The sequence below is a fragment of the Ascaphus truei genome, chromosome 5, assembly GCF_040206685.1.
Source record: "Ascaphus truei isolate aAscTru1 chromosome 5, aAscTru1.hap1, whole genome shotgun sequence".
NCBI classification, from domain to species: Eukaryota; Metazoa; Chordata; class Amphibia; order Anura; family Ascaphidae; genus Ascaphus; species Ascaphus truei.
This window is the reverse complement of record NC_134487.1, coordinates 221,937,987-221,960,818: the sequence shown is the minus strand read 5'-3', so window position 1 is coordinate 221,960,818 and position 22,832 is coordinate 221,937,987. Positions and strand designations below refer to the sequence as shown.

General features: G+C 42.5%; 1 protein-coding gene across 1 annotated transcript in view; it reads left to right on the top strand.

Moving 5' to 3' along the window:
• DOCK2 (dedicator of cytokinesis 2) overlaps window positions 1-22,832 on the top strand; it is a 1,423,644-nt gene that overhangs the window by 436,769 nt on the left and 964,043 nt on the right. The window lies entirely within an intron of this gene.

Here is a 22,832-nt window from a genome sequence, read left to right as displayed (position 1 = left end):
TCCGTTTAATCTTTCAACGGGCGTATGAATAGAGGCCTCTGCACCTTCCAGTGTTTCAGCAAGTTCACATGGTAAATTTGTTTACCCTTCCTGGACCCTGGTTGAGATATCTCGTAATCCACATCACTAGTCCGGCGGAGTACTTCTAAACTGGGTAATAATAACATCTGAAGCACAAGAGGAAGTGACCAAGGTCACAGCAGTCCCCTTAATATGCACTCATGGTAAATTTACAAATATGTATTAAAAAGATATAATATCCACAGGGAGGACTAAGGTATGTAACTCAACCAAACACCTATAGTAAACTATGGTGGCAAAACGTCTAAACTGCTAAAAGCAAAAATAATAAACTTTTAATAGTACTCAATAACAACACCGAAACAAAAGTGACAAAGTACAGTATGCAAGAGTGAATATAAAAATGAAATAAAATAGATCCCCAGGTTGGGAACAAGTAATGGAGGGTAAGTATTAGTAGGGAATATATAATTAAAAGTGAACACTCATATGTGCCATACAATACAGGCAAGTATGTAAACAGGTACACTTCCCTAAGGTATAACTACTAAATCGACTGGTGTAGAGCCTGGACCTCAGTGGGTTGTTTATCACGGAATACAGGAAGCAAGATTATAATGTATATGGGATGCTGGTTAAAATAAATATATCTTCAGCATGTATCAATGTACCAATATACCACAACAACCAGTATAATTAAATCATATCTTCCGTAGATACCAGGGTTTAAATAGGAACACTAGTAAACAGTCAAATGTAGGTCATAGCATGACTGAAAAGAAAACCCAGTATACAACCATATATCTCGTTGAAGCCAGGATGCTACCATCCTTCATACACTGTCCCGCTCATGGACGCCACCAACGTGACGTCACCACGCTCCCAACGCACGTTTCGTGTGACGTATATCACACTTCTTCAGGCCTGAGGAGTAACACGCAGAGGCCGTCCATGCATAGATTATAACCTAAGGTGAGGGAGGAGCTAGGACCAAGCCAATCATTGTGATCGCCGTGTTGGCTCGGTCACTTCCTCTTGTGCTTCAAATTGTATATTCTTCCCCATGCACCTGTTTTTTATGTATATTGATATATTGGGTTTGAACGATATTTTCACAACTAGTGATTTAATAATAACATCACCTGGTCCCCGGGTGAAACACTCTCATGCGAGCATTTTGGTTGTAATGTCTCTCCTGACTGTCTTGGGCTGATCTAAGATTCTCCTTACCAAAATGGCCAACCACATCTAGACACTTTCTAAGGTCCAATACATATTGCAGGGTATTCTTATAAGGGGACCACTGTTCCTCCCAGGACTACTTTAAGAGGTCTAGGATATCCCGGGGTTGGTGGCTATATGGTAGTTCAATCAGTCAGTCTGTGGATGGTAGACCGATATCCGAACTGACTTGACCTCTAGTAATTTTAAGACATCCTGCATCAGTTTAGACATAACATTTGTACCTTGGACTGTCAACATAGCCTGGGGAAGTCTGACCCGTGAGAACAGTTTTAACAATTTGTTGGCTACTTGCTTTGCAGTTGCTGTCCTCAGGGGGAACGCCTCAGGATATCTTGTTTCATAGTCGACTATTACCAGAATAAACCTGTATCCTTTCACAGAAGGCTCTAGGAGGTCCTACCAAGTCTACTCTAATCCTCTCAAATGGGAACTGAGACCAAGGGTAGAGGAAGCAAGGGGGCTGGATTTTGTCCCTTTGGACTGGTTAGCTGGCATTCAGGACATGCCGCACATAATTTAGCAATATCACAATGTATCCCTGGCCAATAGAACCGGAACGAAATATGGTCCAAGATTTTATCTTTATCAAGGTGACCACCCCAAGGAACAGTATGGGCTAGGGTGAAGACAGTTTTAACAAACACTTTGGGAACCAAGATTTGTCTGGTGACCTCCCCTGTTTGTGTCTGCCTGTTCACCCTATAGAGAATATCATTTGATAATTGAAAATGAGGGAACACCATTACCGCTTGTGCATTCAATATCTGGTCATCAATTTGTACCACTTTCTCATATTGTCTGGCCAGGACTGGGTCTTCCCTCTGCCTCTGGCAAAAATCATGGAGACATAGCCCTGGTAAATCCCCAGGGACTATCTCTCCCTCCTTCTGGCCATACAGTCATTACCTGTGACTTATGCCTAATAGTATGGCCACCTTTAGTCTCAGATTTCTGCAACCAGTCCTGTTTGTCACATTGTCTTAGCCTCTGAGTCTTTAGAACCCAGTGTCTACTAAGGAATAGATCTGCCGAGAAGGGGAACAGTTTACTAGGCTTGTCCTGTACCAGAGAATGAGGCTCCTCCTGAGAGGGAGCCAGTATGTTTGAAAAGAAAGCACAGTCCCAGCAGAGCAAAACAGGGGCAGGGAGCCAAGAAGTGACTCCTACTTCGAGCATGGACTACCGACCTGTAGCAGGATTTTGGCCATCAGATACCATTTTACATCGCCTTGTACAGTATACACTCTATTCTCCATGAGGAGTCATAGGAAAGCACCTCAGGCGGTAACGGTTACTGGAAGACCAGAGTTTTCCCAGAGCCTGATTCTACAAGGGCCTGGATGGTTTTACCTCCAATCCGGACTGGAAGTAGCCAGGGCTTGCAACATTCTCTGGGGAAGGCCGAGGTGACTGTCCTGCTGAAGGAACAATCCATCTGTGGACATTCCATATGATGGTGGCCTTGTTCCCCGCAGGTAGAACATGGAGGTTGACGCGGATACCGCTCAGCTGGATTGGATATTGGAGACCAGGAGCCGGATGGGTCCTGCGTGCGACGTCCTCTGAAGTCTCTCTCGTTTGAAGTCTCTCTCGTTTGACGATGACCCAACATCTGGAAGTAGACAAGGGTCTCGGCAGGGACCGGCGTTGGGACCTCTCCATTGCTAGAACAACTGCTCCTTTCGTGGGACTTGGCGGTTATGTGTGGATGGGTTGTAGTTTACCGTTGGTCCGGTCTCCCTCTGTGGGCATCCGCTAGCGCCGGTGGAGTCAGAATCATCGGGCCCAGGACACTCTCCTGATCCTCGGCCCTAATGAAGTTTTCAACCAGCTGGGCAGCCAAAGTTAGGGTTTTAGCAGCATGGTGTTTTACCCACGAGCGTGCAGGAGGGGTTATCACTTGTAGGAATTGTTCCAAAACAAATTGTTCGAGAATCGCCTCCTTAGTGTGCTGCTCGGGTTGTGTTCAGCGAGTACACAAGTCCAGTAAGCGCTGAGCTAGGACCCAGGGTCTCATCTTAGAGGTGTATTTCTGATGCTGGAACTGCTGCCGGTAGGTCCATGAGGTCAGACCTAAGCGATCCAGTTTAGCTGCTTTTACTTGTTTATAGTCCAGAGCCTGATCTGCTGGTAGGCCCGGATATGAGGCCTGGGCTTCTCCTATGAGGAGCAGGGCCAAAGCGGTTACCCAGCAATCTAAAGACCAGCCCTGGGCCTCGCAACCCTTTCAAACATCAATAGAAAAGCCTCTGGATCCTCGTTCTGAGTCATGTTCCTCAGGAGGACCGGGGGTTTGTTCTGAATTGGTAAACACATGGAATTCGGCCAGCAGCCTGGCCATCTGTTCATCCTGTGCTGCCTGCTGCTGGATTAGGAGCTGTGTTTGCTGCTGCAATAGTAGTTGGTTTTGCCTTGCTTGTCTTTTATCTCACTCTGCCTGCTGTTTGGCCTGCTCCTGCATTAACAGTCCCTGCTGTTTGGCCTGCTCGCACATAAACTCTTTTAAAAATTGCTCTATTTTTTTTTGTGTGACCGCTCAAAACCCCACTTCTAACACCATATGTTGCATGGACAATGCAACGACACATGGGTTTCTGAATTGGATGGTTTATTTAGCCTAAAAAATATGGCATACAAAAATAATACAGCTTCTTTTCAGCCAACATAAACAAATAGAATGATAAGTTCTGATCAGGGCTTTTCCCTTTTCCCAACAAGGGCTGTTCAAAGTCCAGAGTCTTTATATAGCACAAAGGAATTATAGGAAAGACAGACCTTTAGAACAAGCAGCTTTCCTCCAGAGTTACAGTGTGTCTCACTGGTTCAGACAGCCATGCATGTGTGAGCAGCCTGGGTTGTTAAAGCCCCTTAACGAGGCAGCTGGGACCTGACCAATTAACCAAACCTTTTCTCAGCTGAAATGTAATCTGGTCACTGCTGCACTGCAGACCTAAACATAGGTCTGCCAGACATGGGGCTGGTGTCTTATATTCACCCTGTTACAGGCAGTTATAAAATTACCCCCTCATTCTTTACTGAAGGTGGAATGAGCCACATTAATATGTTAGAAATAAAGAAGAAATTATAAACTCTCAAAGGTTGGGTGGGATAAGTTTATTTTAACCACTAACGATGTGATATTCAATAAAATGCATATTTGCAATAATTGTATATCAGTATGCACTACCTCTATTATAAGTATATTTTTGAACTGCGTTGGCTACTGTACATATTTAGAATGTTTGCATAAAAAGTGCCATAATATTTTTTTTATGTACTGATTTTGATTAAAGAGGACACCCACAGTACTGGGGTGACATATTTTTACCCAAAATTGAAGCTCGCCTTGCTTCCTGAGGCCCCTGTTGTTGACATCTCACTGGGATGAACAAGATCGTGCACCTCTGTTGAAGGGGTGGCAGCCTTGCTAAATATATTCCTTATGTATAGGCTTACCAGTGATGTTGCACCCGTGAGGGATACTATGTGGCAATAGCCAACTGCAATCACAGAGCTTTGGTTTCATTGTAACCCTGTAAACAATAGACACTTTTCGTCATCCCGATGTGGGTTATTAATAGTGATTTGTTTACATTGTAGTAATGTCTGGCAGCAATTGATTAACCACAGACACCTTACTACCTACTAAGGTAACCGCAATTTCACTGTGAATTTTGAGTGGGTATCACATGTATATTTTTACCGCAGGGGAAGATAGGGATCTCTTTAGTTAATATATATTAATATAGCTACATTGATTGATATATCCCATCACCTTCCCATTGCTCCTCTGAGGGGAATCATATTCACGTATTTTAATTTAATTTTTGAGTGCATGATCTAAATATGTATTAAAACTTTTTTGTTTTTCGTCGCTTTCCGCTTTTAGTTTCTAGCTAAGGGATTCATCTTTTATGGCTATAGGAACACATACAAGTAATAGGTAATGAGTGCAAATAGAGGGGTACTTTTAAACTCAATCTTTTGAGTTTACTCTGTTATCTATATGTAAATTACCTCCCTTGCACCTACCATTTTATAATTAGGACATTAAATTTCATAGGTGAGCAGTTTTTCCTATATACCCGAGTGCTACATACAATTGAGCAGGAATCAGCTACATCAACACCACGTGTCAGTTTTAATTATATTTTATTTTTCACTTTATCACCTTTGTGTTTCACTTTATATATTCACAAAATTAAAAATATTTAGTGTGGTGTGCACCACAAATGTACATTCTGTGAGTGATCTTGTGATGCGTCACAATCTTCACCCAATTGTTAATACTATTAACCATTGTACATAGGTAGCACCCATTTATGATATAATTAGATTTAAGCAAAATATTTAATTAAAATTAGTGAGCGGTGTGATATGTCTTCTGTGTTTCATGTGGTACTATTTATGCGCATACGCGGCGACATCACCACACCCGGAAGCAGCTGCAGTGTTGCTGCCTGGCAATGAAACAACAAATCACAGTCAGCACATCGCGGAGAACGGACGCATAGATCAAGAATCACTTATACATATCACATAATTTTTTGCAGTACACAGAGCCCACAATTTAGCAAAAATTAAAGTCTTTGTAGACTAAGTTTTGTCTACAGTATAATCCAATGCTGGTATGCATCTAAAAAAAAAGCTCACTGTGAATCCATGTGTTTGTATATTCCATTAGACTATTCAATTGTATCTTAGCTCTCAGGCAAGGGATCCTTTTAATACAGTGTTCCATATCCTCTGTACTACAGGTAGATATAATTTTGAATATCAGACCTACTAATGGTCATTGTGGTATTACAGTACTTCCTGGTTTTTGAAGGGTGTTTAATTTGCTGTTCAATAGAAAGTTGATGATATAGTTACATGGTTACATAGTTACATAGTAGATGAGGTTGAAAAAAGACATAGGTCCATCAAGTTCAACCTTTGCTAAATTTAGACAACAGATACTTTATCCTATATCTATACTTACTTATTGATCCAGAGGAAGGCAAACAAAAAAACCCATTAAGGGGAAAAATGAATTCCTTCCTGACTCCAAGAATTGGCAATCGGATTAATCCCTGGATCAACGTCCTTCCCATGTATACTTATTTGGTATATCCCTGTATACTTTTCCCATCTAAAAAGATGTCCAACCATTTTTTGAACAAATCTATTGTATCTGCCATCACAGTCTCCATGGGTAATGAATTCCACATTTTAACTGCCTTTACTGTAAAGAAGTGAGAAATAATTATCAATAGTGGCCTCAAATTATAATTAAGCAACAGTGTTAATACAATGCAATAGTGTAAAAACAATAATAGTTGATACAAACAAATTCGTTGAATGCTGCTGTGACCCAGTGAAGGATTGCTCTCTCAATCCCATGCAGAGTAGAAGGAATAGTGATCGTTGGGAAGCGCAAACATGTGGAAACAAAAAAATGAAAATGTGATGTGCAGTAATGTTACATAAAAACGTGGATTTCCTCTTAGGGTCTATAGAATGAATACTCACAAATGTGAGGATAGATAGATGTGTGTAATGGTATCTTTAAGCGATGACTCGTCGGCTGCGGTGGAAATATATGTCAGCCTCTGCGGGGATATGCACGTTGGTACCTTTAGTAATTAAGCAGAGAACCAAACATAATGCAGACTGTAGGAATTTATATTAAAAGGTAAGTATATTACAATACACTCACATGGTATAAGATGGTTACACGCATTTAGATCACACAATCGATCTCGGCTGCAGTTGGAATAGACTTTCTGCTTCCCCTGGAGTTGCCTCTCTGTTTGGCGTGCGTCTCACGGCTGCGTCTCAGCAATTCCGGATGAGGCGTCAGCGGGATCCAGGGGTTCCGGTCGGCAGTGTGAATCGTCTGTCAGCGTCACTCTACGCGTTTCACCTTTCTTGGTTTCATCAGGAGTGTCGATGACATGGTAGTTAGGACTTTTAAACCCTAAACTGTCTACTGATAGGTTAAGAACTGAATGGTGCATCAGTCTTAAAGTGGTAACGTATAAGAGTATGCTAAAAGTTGCCGATATTATAACATAATTTCTCCACATCAAATATATGTGGAGCTCAAATATACAAATGAACTATTTATTAAGAGTTAAAAATTAAAAATTAAAACATACTAAATAAAACATATTTAATCTAACAATATTAGTTGTAATAGAATACTGTATATTTATATACACATAATTATAGGCGATCTGGCATAAGAAACATATTATTAAGTTAACTAGTACATACAAATTTATTGTGGATATTGAAAAATCTAAGAGAAGAATAGAGAACCAAACTTAGGTCACTAATTAAAGAAATGGTTTGATATCAAATTCTAAGTTCAAGCCTGAGGGGGATATAGTTTTGAGTTCGTATATCCAATACGATTCCCTCTTAATTAGGGCAAGGTTTACATTTATAGATGACATTATCTTTGTCTGGAAGGGCACATTAGAAGATCTAGATCTGTTTCTTTTATATTTAGATAAGAATGATCTAAATTTAACATTCATGTCCACTATCAGTGGTTCTACTGTTAATTTCTTAGATCTTACCATCTACATAGAGAATAATCATATTAAAACTAAAAATTATTTTAAAGATGTGGACGCCAATAATTTCATATTGCAATCAAGTTGCCATTTCAACAAATGGATAGCAAACATCCCCTACGGCCAATACCGCAGATTGAAACGCAACTGTACTGACAATAATATATTTAAAGAGCAATCCACTATCCTAACTAGGAAATCAACAGAAAGAAACTATAATACTAGTAATGTTAAACAGGCACTGGACAAAATCAATCTAGAGTCTAGAGAATCTATGTTGCTCCCTGTTACAAAAAGGGTTCAAAATTCTATTTTAAAGGTGCCCTTCATTACACAATTCAATAAAGATGCTAATAAAATTAATAAAATCCTTAATACACACTGGCCCTTACTCAAAAATGACCCAGTTTTGGAATCACATCTACCAGATAGAGTGCAAATGGTATATAGAAAAGCACCAAATATTAAAAATAAATTGGCTCCAAGTGTCCTTAGGAGGAAACCAGTAGCCCTTCACTCTACCTGGTTAGATCTCCCTAAAGGTTTTTTTAACTGTAAGACTTGTACTGCCTGTCAATATAGCTCCAATATAGGAGATAGTTTCACTTCCCATACTACCAAGAAATCGTATCAAATCAAACAACATTTAAACTGTAGATTTAATTTCGTAGTTTACCTTCTGGAATGTAACTGTGGTTTACAATATTTAGGTAAAACTATACGTCCCCTTAGAACTCATATATTAGAACACATTGGGAATATATAAAAGAAACTAACCACACATAGTGTTTCAAATCATTTTTTATTAATCCACAATTCAAACCCCTAGGGTCTCACATTTAAAGCTATAGAGCAAGTAATGCCACACTGGATAGGGGGAAACAGAAACCTTGCCCTAATTAAGAGGGAATCGTATTGGATATACGAACTCCAAACTATATCCCCCTCAGGCTTGAACTTAGAATTTGATATCTAACCGTTTCTTTAATTTGTGACCTAAATTTGGTTCTCTATTCTTCTCTTAGATTTTTCAATATCCATAATAAATTTGTATGTACTAGTTATATTAATAATATGTTTCTTATGCCAGATCGCCTATAATTATGTGTATATCAATATATTCTATTACAACTAATATTGTTAAATTAAATATGTTTTATTTAGTATGTTTTAATTTTTAATTTTTAACTCTTAATAAATAGTTCATTTGTATATTTGAGCTCCACATATGTTTGATGTGGAGAAATTATGTCATAATATCGGCAACTTTTAGCACACTCTTATACGTTACCACTTTAAGACTGATGCACCATTCAGTTCTTAACCTATCAGTAGACAGTTTAGGGTTTAAAAGTCCTAACTACCATGTCATCGACACTCCCGATGAAACCAAGAAAGGTGAAACGCGTAGAGTGACGCTGACAGACGATTCACACTGCCGACCGGAACCCCTGGATCCCACTGACGTCACATTCGGAATTGCTGAGACGCAGCTGTGAGACGCACGCCAAACAGAGAGGCATCTCCAGGGGAAGCAGAAAGTCTATTCCAACTGCAGCCGAGATCGATTGTGTGATCTAAATGCGTGTAACCATCTTATACCATGTGAGTGTATTGTAATATACTTACCTTTTAAAATAAATTCCTACACTCTGCACTATGTTTGGTTCTCTTAGAGAAAAAGAGGAGAGAATTAGGGAGTGATCACAGGGCCACACTAATTGAGTGAAGTGATAAAGTATATAATAATTGTAATTATAAATGTGGGTGCAAACTGTGAACTGATAAGTGAATCAGGCAAAAAAGGGGGGAAGGGGAACACAAAATGAATGAGTCCCCTAAAGAATTCACTAACTGCACTCCTACATGATATAAAATCTAACTTTTAATAAATTTACTTAAAACATATATTACCAAACGTAGTGTACTATGTTTTTAAAAATGGATTAAATGGACAATATCGTACATCCCTGTCACTAAATGTATGATTATACAAATTTGTCCCTGAAGAAGCTCCTTTGTTGGAGGGAAACGCGCGTTGGACGCGCAGTTGTGTCAGTCTCCTACTTGGAGCTGTTTTTAATGTAGTGTTCTTAAGTCTCCTGGCTCTATTTATGCAGACGGCATTAGCTGGATAATTATAACAACAGGCAGTGAGTCTGCCTTCCTGCTACATACAATATATGATATATGCACAATTAGAGCCTCTCTGCTGGGTAACTCTATGTCAATGGCACTACGAGTCCTAGCTTAACTATACTGAGGGTTATTCTCTATTGATTGAGCCTGTGTCAGCGTCACCTTTCAAGCATATGCATTTAATACAACTATAGGTGCCTGCTGGTATATATATCAGAGCAGGATTGCTGGATTTTTTGACCAGTTAAAGGCTCATTGAGTAGGATACGGTTACCTACAGTTTGCATACTAACTCCAAAGGGGTTAACACCCTGACTTACAGCATCCACTGTCCTCTCAAACCCAAGGAATATTGAATCTGGGTTTGCATAATCATACATTTAGTGACAGGGATGTACGTTATTGTCCATTTAATCCATTTTTAAATACATAGTACACTACGTTTGGTAATATATGTTTTAAGTAAATTTATTAAAAGTTAGATTTTATATCATGTAGGAGTGCAGTTAGTGAATTCTTTAGGGGACTCATTCATTTTGTGTTCCCCTTCCCCCCTTTTTTGCATGTTTGGTTCTCTGCTTAATTACTAAAGGTACCAACGTGCATATCCCCGCTGAGGCTGACATATATTTCCACCGCAGCCGGCGAGTCATCACTTAAAGATACCATTACACACATCTATCTATCCTCACATTTGTGAGTATTCATTCTATAGACCCTAAGAAGAAATCCACGTTTTTTATGTAACATTACTGCACTATCAGATTTTCATTTTTTTGTTTCCACATGTTTACTGTAAAGAACCATTTCCTTTGTTGCTGGTGAAATTTCCATTCCTCCAACCTTAAGGGATGGCCCCGAGTCCTTAGTACTGCCCGTGGGATGAATAGTTCTTTTAAAAGCTCCTTGTATTGTCCCCGAATATATTTGTATATAGTTATCATATCCCCTCTTAGACGCCTCTTTTCTAATGTAAATAAATCTAATTTAGCTAGCCTCTCCTCATAAATTAGATTGTCCATCCCCTTTATTAATTTGGTGGCTCTTCTCTGCACTCTCTCTAGTTCCATAATGTCTTTTCTTAGGATTGATGCCCTAAATTGTACTCCATATTCAAGGTGTGGTCTTACTAATGCTTTGTAAAGGGGCATAATTATGTTTACTTCCCTTCCATCCATTGCCCGTTTGATGCAAGATAAGATCTTGTTTGCCTTTGCAGCTACTGCATGACATTGGGCACTATTGCTAAGCCTGCTGTCTACAAGCACTCCTAAATCCTTCTCCATCAAGGATTCCCCCAATATATCTCCATTTAATTTGTAAGTCGCCTTTTTATTTTTGCATCCCAAATGCATAACCTTACATTTATCTGTATTAAACCTCATTTGCCATTTACCTGCCCACATTTCCAGTCTCTCCAAGTCCTTCTGAAGAGAAATTACATCCTGCGCTGATTCTAGTACCTTACACAATTTAGTATCATCAGCATAGATGGAGACTTTGCTCTCGATCCCAACCTCAAGGTCATTAATAAACAAGTTTAAAAGCAGGGGTTCCAGTACTGATCCCTGAGGCACTCCACTCACGACTTTAGCCCAACCTGAAAAAGTTCCATTTATGACAACCCTCTGTTGTCTGTCCTTTAACCAGTTTTCAATCCAGGTGCATATATTATTACTGAGTCCAATTTTCTTTATACACCAACCTCTTGTGTGAAACCGTATCAAAAGCCTTAGCAAAATCTAAGTTGACCACATCAACTGCATTACCCTGGTCTAAATTCCTATGATGATGATGTTGCGGCTTCCTGTAGACATGGTAACCACTGTGTTTCCCCTGGAGAGAGATTTAAACCCAGCAACTTCCCCAGTAAGTATGTTGGAAACCGGAGACCCATCTGACTTAAAAGTAATTGTTCAAATCCAAGGGACCTCCCCTAGGTCTGGTATTAAGATTATATCAAGTATACAGTATAAAAACACATGGATTCATAGATAGCTTTTTTTTACATGCAAACCAGCTTTGAATTATGGACAAAACTTGGTCTACAAAAACTTTATTTTGTGGTAGATTGTTGCCTCTGTGGACTACATACCTGTAAGATTATGTGACATGTCGCCTGCAAAGAACAAATTCCTCTGGCTCATTTCCTGTCTGCTTCCTGCATTTCGACGCTGTGCGGCATTCGCGATACTGTAGGTGTGTTTGATTACATTGGTTTTTATGTTCTTTGTTTATCAGCAACACTGGTTGCGCAACACGATGCTGCTGGGCAATTTTAGGTATAATCACGACCTTAATCGCACCGCATGTGCACTGACATCACAACAATGTTGGACGCATCGGAGTCCTCGTGTGAGCAGCTGAGCGTCTGTGCTTTGATTTTGGGGGTGGGATGTAGGTGAAGGGCACTTTGGCTGATATTTAAAAGACTGCTTGGTGTCTTTACAGTACACAGTGGCTTTTTGTCTGCAGAAGGGGCTGTGTCCCCGAAACATTGCTTTAGTTCTGCCTACTACTATGCAGTAAACCACAGCATTTTTGCATAACTACTTGTGTGCCTCCATCTTTTCACTATATTATTTTAATATAGGCCTCTATTTGAAACATAGAGGCACTGATGGGTTAGCTTGCACCAAGGATTTTCTCCTTTTTCCTTGTCCTCATATTGGCATTGGGAGTGTTTTTTCTATATGTGTTCCAAGCTAACGAAAAGGGGACATGACATTATATTCAAATGATTCACATATCCTTTAAATTACAACACATATAGAAAAGTAACCATCATTTAAAGTCTCCTGTATCTAGGGTGACCAGTTGTCCTGGTTTTTAATGCCTGTCCCGGCTGTCCCGCATTCTTTAAAATGTCCCGTTTTTTTGTGACTGTTCCAGTTTTGGCCATCAGAGCAGGGGGGGCAGCAGAGACCAGAGAATGCAGGAACAGAGCAGATGCCGGTCTGACTGTAGCTGCAGAGGGTTGGGGCGGGGTTAGCGGCAGAGGAGCTGTAGAGGGGGGGGAGAAGAGAGGCAGCATAGGGGGGGGAGAAGAGAGGCAGCATGGGGGGGAGAAGAGAGGCAGCATGGGGTGGAGAAGAGAGGCAGCATGGTGGGGAGAAGAGAGGCAGCATGGGGGGAGAAGAGAGGCAGCATGGGGTGAGAAGAGAGGCAGCATGGGGGAGGATAGAAGCAGGATGGAGGGGAGGAGAGAGACAGCATGGGGGGAGGAGAAAGGTAGCATGGGGGGAGGAGAGAGGCAGCATGGGGGGGGAGAAGAAAAGCAGCATAGGGGGGAGAACAGAGGCAGCATGGGGGGAGAAGAGAGGCAGCATGGGGGGAGAAGAGAGGCAGCATTGGGGGAGAGAGAGGCAGCACACAGAGAATGGGGGAGAGAGATGCACACACAGATGGTGGGAGAGACACACACAGAGAATGTGGAAGAGCGAGACACACAGCGAATGGGGGAGAGAGAGAGACACACAGAGAATGGGGGAGAGAGAGACACACAGAGAATGGGGGGAGAGAGAGACACAAAGAGAATGGGGGGAGAGAGAGACAGATAATGGGGAGAGACACACAGAGAATGGGGGAGAGAGAGACACACACAGAATGGGGGAGAGACACACACAGTGAAGGGGGGGAGAGACACACAGAATGGAGGAGAGAGACGCACACACAGAGAATGGGGGAGAGAGTGAGAGACACACACATAGATAATGGGGGAGAGAGATGCACACACAGATGGTGGGAGAGACACACACATAGAGAATGGGGAAGAGCGAGACACAGAGAATGGGGGAGAGAGAGACACACAGAATATGTGGGAGAGAGAGACAAACAGAGAATGGGGGGAGAGAGACACACAGAGAATGGGGGGAGAGAGACACACACAGAGAATGGGGGAGAGACACAAAGAGAATGGGGGAGAGACACACAGAGAATGGGGGAGAGAGAGACACACACACCGAATGGGGGAGAGAGAGACACACACACATAGAATTGGGGAGTGAGAGACACACACAGAGAAGGGGGGAGAGACAAACACACACAGAGAATGTGGGGCAGAGAGACACACAGAGAATGGGGGAGAGAGAGAGACACAGAGAATGGGGGGAGAGAGAGAGACAGAGAATGGGGGAGAGAGAGACACACACACAGAATGGGGGAGAGGGATGCACACACAGAGAATGGGGAAGAGCGAGACACACAGAGAGTGGGGGAGAGAGACGCACACACAGAGAATGGGGGAGAGAGAGGCACACACACAGAGAATGTGGGAGAGACACACACACAGAGAATGGGGAGAGAGAGACACACACAGAGAATGGGGAGAGAGAGACACACACAGAGAATGGGGGGGAGATGCACACAGAGAATGGGAGAGAGACGCACACACAGAGAATGGGAGAGAGAGACGCACACACAGAGAATGGGAGAGAGAGACGCACACACAGAGAAGGGGAGAGAGAGACGCACACACAGAGAATGGGAGAGAGAGATATGCACACACAGATGGTGGGAGAGACAGAATGGGGGAATGAGAGACACACACACAGAGAATGGGGAAGAGCGAGACACACAGAGAATGGGGGGAGAGAGAGAGACAGATAATGGGGAGAGAGAGACAGATAATGGGGAGAGAGTCACACAAAGAATGGGAGAGAGAGTGGGGAGAGAGACAGAATGGAAAAGGTGGAACGAGAATGGAGTGATGGGGGAATGACAATGGAGGGATGGGAGGGAGAGAGAATGGGTGTGTGTAAGGCTGCGTCCCCGCTAGCGCTGAGCGGGCGACTGTTACTTACATATATAGCTATATGTAAGTCCCCGCTAACGCAGTGCGTGCGCTGCTCGTGCACGGGCACACCCGCTCACCCGCGCTCAGCCCTTAAGTAAACAAAAAAACTATACTTACCCGCACGCTCAACTACCTACAATGCCTTCCCCCCCCCCCCCCCCACGCACGCGTAAATGCAGGACACCCAGCGCTCATGCTTGGAGCGCTCTCCAAGCATGAGCGCCGTCAGCGGGGACTCAGCCTAAGAAGGGGGGACAGAGAGCGGCAGAGAGACATAAAGGAGACATAAAGCGCAGTTGGTGATGTCATTTGTTTTATAAATATTTTTTTTTAATGTGTCCCGGATTTTACTTTTTGGTCACCCTACCTGTATCAAAATCTACAAACCAAATTGAGCCACCACTGAAGGGTAAGAATGCACTCAATGCTTGATGTGCAGACAGATTTTCCTGATACATCAAATTTAAGGAGATTGCACAAGGGCAACCAGTTTTAATTCACTGTAGGGTGAGGGAGGGAATCTTGCTTTTCCCCCTTTCAGTAGGAATTAATCTGTCTCTTCAGCATGCAAAACATTCCATCTAACCTGAAATTGTAATCTTTATTTTTGAGTGGATTGCAAAATACCTAAAGCTACAGTATATAAATGTGGTAGAATCTGCTGTGCTAATTTTGCCTATTCAAAATACAATTCTAGAGAGAATTAAGCGAGATAAGTATTACAATAAAGCATAGTTGTAAAGGCAATTCTGAGGGTAGCCTGTCTTGGGTATAATAAAATGAAATTGCATAACTTAGCATACGCTGCATTGTATTAAAAATGTATGGAATATTAAATATAAATGTTTATGGTAAGTAACATATTTAAATATTCATATTTAAAGTATTAAAGCCAACTGTGAACACAATACTGCAATAAGAAAGAAAAAAAAATATATATAGAATCCGCCTACACAATCTTAAATCCATTTAATACCTTTAGGGGCCTTATTCTTTTAAATTATTTCTTAACAACCTTCCAAACCATATACAATTAAAATTTATGCATATATGCATAGTAATACTATAACGAGAATATTACCAATAATGGTTTAATTACTCCCACGTAGACACAGGCAATCAGAAGACAATGTGTCAGGAGTTCAGCATACATCAAATTATAACATTTCCAATATTTTTGCTTTGCAACTGTTTTCATACATTATATATATATATATACGCAAAAATAACCGGCACATACCTAAAATAAAGTGTACTAAAACCAGTTGGGTGAAGTGTGAATAATAAACACTACTAGGGATGGGAAATATATGAAAACTAACACAGAAAGAAAGAATCCCCTAAATAGCACTCTAACATACACGAATTGTATCAAAAAAGTTTATTGATCACATAAACATAAATGGTTAAAATAAGAAGCAGTGGTGACCTACAAAGCTGTAATGAACTGAACCTTAAGGTGTGGGGAACAATGCTACACTGCAGTAACAAAGACAAAATATGTAAATAAAGTGTAGAGGCAAGAAATTCTTGCATCAGAACACACAGACCGGCCGGTCAGAAACTACCTAAATAGAAGCCCCCTGTGCAAAGTATTGGTGTGAAACTAACAAGCAAGGTTGTATAATAATAGCATCTTCTTGTACAGCGCTGCTAGTTATACGCAGTGCTTTACAGAGACATTTTGCAGGCAGAGGTCCCTGCCCTGTGGAGCTTACAATCTATGTTTCTTTTCTATTCCTGAGGCACAGGGAGATAAAGTGACTTGTCCAAGGTCACAAAGAGCCGACACAGGAATTGAACCAGGCTCCCCTGCAACAATCTCAGTGTCAATCAGTGTCTTTACTCACTGAGCCACTCCTTCCAAGCCTATAGATATGACACACACAGATGAGCAATGAATTGGCAGATAACAATAACAAGCCAAAATGGGTGGCAAAAGTACTTAGACCAGTCCAGAGTTTACAGCAAAATGTCCAGCAGAGTAGTAGCAGAGTGATAGCAGATATCCACAGCTTAACTGCTCGTAGGTTCAGAGAGCAGTTGGGTCTCAGGTTCAGAGAGAGTGAGTCTCAGGCACTGCTCGCTTCTTATTTTAACCATTTATGTGTATGTGATCAATAAACTTTTTTGATACAATTCATGTATGTTAGAGTGCTATTTAGGGGATTCTTTCTTTCTGAGTTAGTTTATATATATATATATATATATATATATATATATATATATATATATATATATATATATATATATATATATATATATATATATATATATAAAAGTAGGTCTAATGGCTTTGCATCTCATCCCAGCCTCTGTTTAAAAGCTGTGTTTAAAACAGCATGCATTGGCTTGAGGATTGGCTTGTGTAATACGAGCTTGAGACAAAAGGTGGCACTGAGTGCTCATTTGCATGTCATTTCCCAGAATCCCTTGCTGCAGTGGAAGCGCTGTATGCTGGGTGACAATGGGGAAAGACAGGGTTGCAGACCTGTCTAAGACATGCAAATGAGCATACAGTAATATTTACAGTTGCTTTATGCTTTACTGTGGAGGGTTTTTGTCACTTTTTTTTTACCCACCATAACCTTAATGACAGTGGTGATTACCTAGTCTAGTCTCAAACCTGCTTTGCTATTAAGACCAGCCTCACACTGATGATACCCATCAAGGTTGAAACATGTATGTGAGTAGGTCTAATGGCTTTGCATCTCATCTCATCTCATCTCATCTCATCTCATCTCATCTCATCTCATCCCAGCCTCTGTTTAAAAGCTGTGTTTAAAACAGCATGCATTGGCTTGAGGATTGGCTTGTGTAATACGAGCTTGAGACAAAAGGTGGCACTGAGTGCTCATTTGCATGTCATTTCCCAGAATCCCTTGCTGCAGTGGAAGTGCTGTATGCTGGGTGACAATGGGGAAAGACAGGGTTGCAGACCTGTCTAAGACATGCAAATGAGCATACAGTAATATTTACAGTTGCTTTATGCTTTACTGTGGAGGGTTTTTGTCACTTTTTTTTACCCACCATAACCTTAATGACAGTGGTGATTACCTAGTCTAGTCTCAAACCTGCTTTGCTATTAAGACCAGCCTCACACTGATGATACCCATCAAGGTTGAAACATGTATGTGAGTAGGTCTAATGGCTTTGCATCTCATCTCATCTCATCTCATCTCATCCCAGCCTCTGTTTAAAAGCTGTGTTTAAAACAGCATGCATTGGCTTGAGGATTGGCTTGTGTAATACGAGCTTGAGACAAAAGGTGGCACTGAGTGCTCATTTGCATGTCATTTCCCAGAATCCCTTGCTGCAGTGGAAGTGCTGTATGCTGGGTGACAATGGGGAAAGACAGGGTTGCAGACCTGTCCAAGACATGCAAATGAGCATACAGTAATATTTACAGTTGCTTTATATATATATATATATATATATATATATATATATATATATATATATATAAAATCAAAAAATAAATAGATGATACCGTTCTGTGGCTAACGAAATGCTTTTATGTTAGCCACAGAACGGTATCATCTATTTATTTTTTGATTATTGAAGCTCGGCTAACACGGTACTGATACCTCTACATATATATATATATATATATATATATATATATATATATATATATATATATATATATATTACAGTATATACTGTACCCCGTATTCAGGAAAAAAGGGACACCTTTCATTTTTCATCCTATTTTATACTGTATATTTCTTGCTCAATCCACATGACAGTTTGCACAATTCTAGCTTGGTTACTGTATGTAGATTAACACTATATAAGAAACACAATGTAGACAATCAACTGATGTTAACTAAATTTTATGTCACTGTATTATGTCAAGTACCAGCTACACTTTGGTTTAAACCAAAAAAATAGTGGCGCCCTTGCACATGAATAATATATAAACAAATGAATACTATAATTAGTGATAATAATACAGAGAAATACAACGTGAAGTGGTAGATAAGGTAGAATATGTTGACTGCGCCTGCCTCCAGAGAGGGGATGGTTGTCCAACCGACAATCAGCACATGTGAATGAAAGAACACCTCAACATAGTGTAATACAGTTAAATAACCCTAAACAATAGGGGTAAATGTTCAACAAGAGTGTTAGAGCAATTGGTTAAAAATGACAACAATTTAATACACATAAACAAAAAAGTTAAAACAGGAACTGCCACAGCTTCCGCGTCAGGCTCCTATAGAATCCTACTTACAAAACGTAGGTAGGCCATGCACATGTAATAGTACATTTCATTATACCCCCGAGGAAGCGGATTCGTCCGCGAAACGCGTAGGGTGACGTCACAGCCCCCGCGTCTAGGGACCTAAGCGCTCGTCCCTTTATTCTACTGGCATCGTGAAACTAAGGCGCCATCAAGCATGTCTGCCTTCGCAGCAGACGTTGTCTCGTGAGAGCGAGAAGGTCTGGGCAGACCTAAGAGAGGCACCGAGGCCACGAGCACGAGCGGTCTGACGGCAGCACAAACGGATCCACACTAGACGGAGTAACTTCGGAACCCCCCAGCTAGTCTGAGAGGAGACGGAGTATCGCCTCTACAAAACGCTACCAGTGGAGAGACTGCTATATCACCGTGGACACTGACTATTACATGCGCATGGCCTACCTACGTTTTGTAAATAGGATTCTATAGGAGTGTGACAGGGTAAACAAAAGCCACCAGTTATATGCCTGGAAAACCTATGTCTAGTCTGCAGTGCAGCACTGACTAGGTTAACTTCAGCTGGGAACCTCAGGACAATTAGTTGGATCCCGGCTGCCTAATCAAGATGTGTTAAAACCCAGGCTGTAAACACATGGAGGTTGTCGGTTGAGGAGTGAGGAGTAAGCTGCTAAAGAGATTGCTAAAGAGTTTCCTGATACAAGGTCTGATTAGAAAAGTAGATGAATTGTGAACTGTCTGTCCCCTGCATGGGAAAGGGCAACTGCCATATACACTGTCTGCTAAAGAGAAACTGTTTTTGTCTGTCTGCTGAAGAAAAGCCATTTTCCTTTTGTTGCTGATAAAAAGCTATTTTTGTTTTGTGTGCTGTATATTTTGCAAGGCTAAATAAATAAGCCTTGTCAAGAAACCCACGTGTGTAGTTGCATGTACCCTGCAACATATGGTGTCAAGAATTGGGAAGGTTTTTTTCAAAAGGCTCCTGCAGTTAAAGGGCCACACACACACACACAAGAATGGAAGAACTTTTGAAAGACTTTCTGTGCGAACAGACCAGACAGCAGGGACAGTTAATACAGGAGCAGACCAAACAGCAGGGACTGTTAATGCAGGAGCAGGCCCGGCTGCAAGCGGAGAGAGATGAAAGACTACAAGCAGCACAGGATAAACGGATTGCCAAGCTGCTGACCCAATTCCAAGGGTCTGCCGGTGCAGAACTGGCCAGCAGACCCCCGATACTCCTGAGGAAAATGGCTCCGAACGAGGATCCGGAGGCTTTTTTACTGACATTTGAAAGAGTCGCCGAAGCTCAGGGCTGGGCTGCAGATCGCTGGGCAACTGCTTTGGCCCCGCTCCTCATAGGAGAAGCCCAGGCCTCATATCAGGGCCTCCCTACAGACCAGGCAATGGACTACCGCCAAGTAAAAGCCGCCATACTGGATCGCTTAGGTCTGACCCCAGAGACCTACCAGCAGCAGTTCTGGAACATGAAGTACACTGCTAAGATGAGACCCCGGGTCCTCGCTCAGCGATTATTGGACTTGTGTACACGCTGGATACAACCCGAGTAGTGCACTAAGGAGGAATTCTTGAGCAGGTGGTTTTGGAACAATTTCTACAAATAATACCCCCTTCAGCACGCTCATGGGTAAAACGCCACGCTGCTGAAACCCTACCTTTGGCGGTCCGACTCGTGGAGAACTTCCTTGGGGCTGAGCAGCAGGCGAGTGTCCTGGACCCGACTCCACTGGCACTTGTGGATGCCCAAAGAGGGAGGTCGGATCAATGGGGAACCTACGGCCCGTCACGGAACCGCCAAGTCCAACGGAAGGAGCAGTCGTTCCAGCAAGGACGGAGTCCATATGCTGGTCCCCGCAGAGACCCTCATCTCCTTCCGGATGTCGGCTCGTCGCAAAATGAGAGGAACTTCCGAGGACGTCGCCCACAGGACCCACCAGATGCCTGGTCTCCAGAAACCGGTCCAGTGGAGCGCTATCCACAGCCCCCTCCTGCGAGGGAACCCTCTCCATGTTCTGCCTGCGGAGAACAAGGCCACCGGTATGTGGACTGTCCACTGATGGATTGTTCATTCAGCAGAACCGTCGCCTCGGCTTTTACTGGTGAAAATTACAAGCCCTGGCTACTTCCAGCCCTGATTGGGGGAAAAACCGTCCAGGCCCTTGTAGATTCGGGCTCTGGGAAAACTCTGGTTCTCCAGGAACTGTTACCGCCCAACGTGTGTTCTTTTGACTCCCCATGGAGCACAGAATGTATACACGGCGATGTAAAACGCTATCCGACGGCCAAAATCCGGCTACAGGTAAAAGGTCAGGAGGCTTACCTCGAAGTAGGAGTCGCTCCTTTGCTCCCTACCCCCGTTGTGCTCGGTCGGGACTGGCCTTTCTTTTCGGACCTAATGGCCCCAGTCTTTCACGAGGAGCCTCCTTCTAGGGCTCAGGAGAACCCTGGCAAACTGTTCCCCTTCTCGGCAGACCTTTTTCCCAGTAGACACCGGGTTCAAAAGACTCGGAAGCAAAGACGCTTGGACAAACAGGACTGGTTGCAGAAATCTGGGTCTCAAGGTGACCGTTCTAGTAGTCAGAGGTCACAAGTGATGGCTGGGGATGGCCAAAGGGAGGGGGATATGGGCCCTGGAGATTTACCAGACCTGTACCTCCCTGACTTTCGCCAGAAACAAAGGGAAGACCCAGTCCTTGCTAGACAGTATGACAAGGTGGTGAAAATTGATGAACAGATTTTAGATGCACAAGGGGTGATAGTATTCCCCCATTTTGAGCTATCAAAGGATATCCTATATAGGGTGAATAGGCAGACACAAACAGGGGAGGTCACCAGACAGATATTGGTTCCCAAGGCGTTTGTTAAATCTGTGTTCACTCTAGCCCATACTGTCCCTTGGGGTGGTCACCTGGGCAGGGATAAAACATTGGACCGTATTGCATCCCGATTCTATTGGCCAGGTATGCATAGTGATATTGCTAAGCTATGTGCAGCATGTCCGGAGTGCCAGTTAACTAGTCCAAAAGGACAAAAACAAGCCCCTTTGGTTCCTCTACCCTTGGTGTCAGCTCCCTTTGAGAGGATTGGGGTAGACTTGGTAGGACCTCTAGAACCTTCTGTGAAAGGACACAGGTTTATCCTTGTCATAGTTGATTATGCGACAAGATATCCTGAGGCGTTCCCCCTGAGAACAGCAACGGCGAAGCAAGTAGCCAACAAGTTGTTGGAACTGTTCTCATGGGTTGGACTTCCCCAGGTTATGTTGACAGACCAAGGTACAAATTTCATGGCTAAACTTATGCAGGATGTCTTAAAGTTACTAGAGGTCAAGTCTGTTCGGACATCGGTCTACCATCCACAGACTGACGGATTGGTGGAAAGATTTAACCGAACTCTAAAAGGGATGCTGAGGAAATTTGTAGATTTAGAGAAGAGAGCCTGGGATGAACTTCTCCCTTTTCTGCTGTTTGCAGTGCGGGAAGTCTCCCAGGCCTCCACGGGATTCTCTCCATTTGAATTGCTCTATGGCCGCCAACCCCCGGGTATCCTAGACCTCCTAAAGGAGTCCTGGGAGGAACAGCAGTCCCCTTCTAAGAATACCCTGCAATATGTACTAGACCTTAGGAAGCGCCTAGATGTGGTCGGCCATTTTGCCAGGGAGAATCTTAGATCAGCCCAGGACAGTCAGGAGAGACATTACAATCAGAATGCTCGCATGAGAGTCTTTCACCCAGAAGACCAGGTGATGTTATTGTTACCCAGTTGCGAGAGTAAACTCCTGGCCAAATGGCAGGGCCCATTCGAAGTACTCCGCCGTACGGGCAATGTGGATTACGAGATCGCT